The sequence below is a fragment of the Pelodiscus sinensis genome, chromosome 1 (genome assembly GCF_052426305.1).
Source record: "Pelodiscus sinensis isolate ZL-2025 chromosome 1, ASM5242630v1, whole genome shotgun sequence".
NCBI lineage: Eukaryota > Metazoa > Chordata > Testudines > Trionychidae > Pelodiscus > Pelodiscus sinensis.
In genome coordinates this window covers 293511991-293517155 of record NC_143052.1, presented here as the reverse complement: position 1 = coordinate 293517155, position 5165 = coordinate 293511991, and positions in this window count along the sequence as shown.

Sequence of the window (5165 nt, the reverse complement as noted above, 5' to 3'; positions counted from 1 at the left end):
GTGATGGTCTTAAAAAAGAAGCTCTACATCTCTGTCTTCCTGATGATTTTGATTGTGAGTGTTAAGTACTGATAATACAGCCCGTGTTAGTTGTTTCAGGCTTCCCTTTGTCTCTGGAAAGACACAGGCCCGCAAGCCTGTCTCCCGATTAAGTAAAATAACAAATGTATAGCTCTACATCAACTCACAATAAGATACTTGATTTAGCTTGACATGGCATGCAGATTGGAGCATTACACTGCTCTAATTTGTTTGTCTTTGTTGGGATATTATTTTTAGTGGGAATATAACTAGGGAACATTTTTTATGGTGCAATCCAAAGCTTGCTGAATTTAGTGGCGGTCTTTTCACTGTCATCAGTGGATTTTGGAACTGGTCCTTATTAAGCGGTCTTATTGCTATTAATAATTTTATTTGTAAAGCCTTTCCACCTCAGGCTTTACCAGATATTACTTACATATACATAACAGGAAATTTCTGTCTTAACCCCCTGCTGGATTCTCTGATTCCCTGTCATTCACAGCCAGCCAATCCAAAATACAACTGCTCTAGTTTCCTTGATGCCTGTTGTCCAGTACACCTTATTCACCTCTTTGAATCCCTCCAGTGGCTGTCCCTCACCCATGAGGTTAAGTTTAAACTTATCCTTATGTGTTATCTTCAAGGATCTGCACAACTCTGTCCTGACCAACACATCCTTAGTTGTTTCTTTTTGAAGCTGAAAAGTCCCAGTCTCATTAATCTACATAGGAACGGCCATAGTCAAACCAAAGGTCCATCTAACCCAGTATCTGACAGTGGCCAATGCCAATTGCCCCAAAGGGAGTGATCAGAACAGGTAATCATCATGTGATTCCTCTCCTGTCATCCATTTCCCGCATCTGACAAAGAGAGGCTAGGGACACTGTTTCTATCCATCTGGGCTTATAGCAATTGATGGACCTAACCTCCATGAATTTATCTAGTTTGTTTTAAACTAGATATATCCATGTAGCAGATGTTTCATATCCCTAATCATTTTGTTGCTCTTTTCTGAATCTTTTCCAATTCTAATACATCTTTTTAGAAATGGGACAACTGGAGCTTCATGCAGTATTCAAGATGTGGACCTATCATGAGGCAATATGATATTTTGTTTTATTTATCCCTTTGCTAATGATTCCCAATATTTTGTCAGGTTTTTTTGACTGCCACTGCATATTAAATAGATATTTTCAGAGAACATCCACAATAAGCCCTAGATCTCTTTCTTGAGTAGTAACAACTAATTTAGACCTCATTGTTTTGTACGTATAGTTAAGATTATGTTATCCAATGTGCTTAAACATTCCAAAATTCTGATTTGTAAAGTTCTTCTTTGGAATGTTACATTTACGTGAAAGCAAGAAAGACACTGGCTTAGAATGTGGTATCCCTGTACTGTTGATGTCACAGCTGACACTTTTCAGCTGCCTGAGAGCTTCCACACTGAGACTCAAAAATGTCTCTTCTACTAAGAATCTTTGTCAAACATAGTTCTTAGTTTCTGCTTAGTCAGTGTGTCGTTTCCCATGTGAACTTTCATATTGCTGTAGTGAGCACATTTTTTCCATCTTTGTTACAATGAAGAGAAGTTCCTTTGGTGGGCAGCCAATTGCTTGAATCATAATTGGACTCCTGGGATCAGCCCTGGCTTTATACTCCAGCAATTGGATCAGGAGTAGCAAAATGAATGGCTGAGTGGATAAATCAATTCTCTAGATCCATGGGTTTCAACCTTTTTTTCAGGTACAGACCCCTAAGAAATTACAAACAGAGGTGTAAGCCCTTTGGAAATCTTAGACATAGTCTGCAACACCTTTCCCTCTCCCCCACACATATACTCAGGGGTCCACAGACCTCAGGTTGAAAACCACTGCTTTAGAGTGGCATCTGCTAGTCCTTTCTGCCAGATAAACAACTGAATGGTTCACACGAGGGAGCTGTTCTCCTTCACAGAGAGGCAGAGGAGGAGGAGGGGAAATATCAATATCAAACATCATTCTGAATAAGGAATCAAATGAAGAAAGAAAGCTAATTAGAAACAGAAAGCCTGGTGTTATCGTGAAGTAAGAACTTTCTGAAGCACATAAAATGCAAGGTTGCTGTACATGAAATTTATTTTACACATGAAACAGTAAATGTTAGAGCAAGCCTGAGACTTGGAGGAACTGTTGGCTTCGACCCAGTTTTTTAAAGGTACCTAGGTGCCTAAAGATGTACCCAGAGATGCCTAACTTTCATTTGAAAACAATGGGGTTTAGAAACCTACATTCTTTTTTAAAAATCCCATAGATGTCTAACTCCCAAATGGAAGTTAGGTACTAAGATGCCTAGTGGAATTTTTAGAAGCACCACCCTGCATCTTGCAGCACCCAATTACCATTAAAAAGCTGTCCCTCTATTTTTTTTGCTTCTGTTTAAAAAACACTACCTATTCTCTAAAAGAAATAATTGGTCAATATTGTGTGGCTGCCCCTGCTTCATTGAACTTATCAGCAAGCACTCAGGGACTTAATTAGGAGCAGCATCAGGCCTTATGTTATTTTTTCCCCTATAATAAATTCCCAAAGGAACATTCAAGTGAAATTCTTCATAATCTTAGTGTTTGGTGGAGCTGATCCAGTGAAATGAGCAGCACCCAAGGTAATGAGTAGAGGCTGTCCAGAACACTTCTCTTTAGTGACAAGCCCTTTGGGAGGAATTCATCTCACCCGTGTGTTTCCATTCTACTTAGAACCAACGATTCTGGTGCAGGAAGAAATTTAGCAGAAAGGGCACTTCAGCACAGAATAATGTGTGCAATGGCTGCCGTGAAGCTATGGGAGGCCCAAGGATGTCTAAAATCACTGGTCTATTGTGGAATTTCATTTTCCGAAGGAGTTAGTCATTGTGGGAGTCATCCTTTGTGGTCTGAATTCAGAAATTCAGGACTAGAGCCTTTGTTTTGCTCTGCATGTGCAAGAGTGAGCACTGACCATCAAAATCCACTGAATCAAAGTTCTGCGAAGAAGGGAGAATTGCAGCCCTCCAAAGTGGAAGCCAAGGGCAATGTGAGGGTCCCCTGAAGTGTAAACTGCGCTGTTTTCTGAGCAAAGTGTTTTCTCTGTTGTCTTTGTTGGCTCGTATTTGGAAGGCTGCCATTTTGAAGATGCAAACTAAAGGAGCTGCTTTGGCAGTAGGCCAGCAACTCAACTGCTTAATTTTATTAATTAAAACTTTCAGGAATATAGCAAGTTTGCTAGAAAGCAGGTCTATCTGGTAAGCAGACACTGCAGCTTTTTTCCTACATGCATGGGATTATCTGAGTATAAGTAGGATGATGCGGAATATCTAGGTAAAATTAGGACTATGTCGAATATGCTTGTCATACACAGAGACACACTTAACTCTTCAAGATGTGCCCATGACTAAATGGACTAACTGTGTGACCTTTTTACTGGGACTCTTGGCCTTCCTCATCCACTGTCTTTTATTTTGTATGTTACCCTCATGCTTGGGTCACATCTCCATTTGGATTCAAAATCCTTTGAGTGAAATCCTGGCCCCAGTGAAGACAGTGACAAAATTCCCATTGACTTCATTAGAGTCATCATTTCACCCATTTATTCACTCTGTAAACCAGACCTACCACTTCTGAGGACCGTAAAATACAGAAATAATAATTTGCTAGATGTATTTGTCTAGGATGTGCTGGAAAATTTTACCTACTTTTATCCAGATGCCAAAGATTTGCTGTATGTAAAGAAACCAAAGCCATGTGCAATAATGTGCAATTATAGCCCAGTGTCCAAATTCATCCTTGATAACTCTAGGAAAGTCATTGTGATGTTATAACTTATGGAAACGCAACAGACTGACGTGTATACATCAACACTACGTTGGTGGGACACTGCTTTGTTCATGATGGGCCTCTGTCCCCAGATGAGAGGTTTCTTTTGTAGAATCTTTTATAAAAATACATCTTCTCTAACAAGTGTAATGGGATCATTAAAAAATCAGGGTCCCATGTTCACTTTTTTCTTGGCCCTAGATTTAGGCACAGACTCCAACTTCTGCAACTGAACTGTGCTCAAGCATCTAAGCTTTCATTAAAAAAATGTAATGAACCAAATAGTTGGGATTGGTCCTGCCTTGGGCAGGGGGCTGGACTTGATGATATCGTGAGATCTTCCTGCTCTATGAGTCTAAATACAAGTTGATGACCTGGTGTCTGCCTGAGTCTGCAACTAGCCTGAAATGATAGTTGTCAGGAAGATGTGCACTGTCCCATTTACCCCAGTGGTGTTGTGTGAACAGGCAGTCCCCGAGTTACGCGGATCCGACTTACGTCGGATTCGCAGTTACGAACGGGGCTTTTCTCGCCCCGGAGGATGGGAGCGGCGGGACGCCCAGATGCGCCGCGGTCCGCCGCCCCCGTCCTCCGGGGCGAGAAAAGCTGCTCCCCGTCTCCCTGGTCTGCAGGGAGACGGGGAGCAAAGCCTTGGAGCATGCCCGCAGCGGGACAGCCCAGGCGCGCTTGGGCTGTCCCGCTGCGGGTGTGCTCCGCGGCTTTGCTCCCCGTCTCCCTGGTCTGACCAGCAGACCAGGGAGATGGGGAGCAAAGCCTCGGAGCATGCCAGCAGTGAGACAGCCGCGGTGCGCCTGGACTGTCCCGCTGCCCGCGTGCTCTGCGGCTTTGCTCTGCGTCTCTCAGGTCAGCAGACCAGGGAGACGGAGCAAAGCCGTGGAGGACTTGGGCGGTCCCGCCACCCCCGTGTCCCTGGTCTGCTTGGGGGGGGTGCAGCTAGTGGCTCCCCCGCCAGCAGACCAGGCTTTTCTTGCCTACGCCGCTCCGGACCAACCTGGCAGCACCCCAGCTGCTCTGCCTCAGGCGTCTTGATTCAGCTGCTGCTGGTCAGTTTCAGCAGCGGCTGAATCAGGACGCCTGGGGCAGAGCAGCTGGGGTGCTGCTGGGTTGCTCCAGTAGCGCCGAGGAGCCGCGCTACTGGAGCAACCCAGCAGCACCCCAGCTGCTCTGCCCCAGGCGTCCCCAAGTCAGCCGCTGCTGAAACTGACCAGCGGCTGACTACAGAAAGCCCGAGGCAGAGTTGCTCTGCCCCAGGCTTCCTGGAATCAGCCGCTGATCAGTTTCAGCAGCAGCTGAC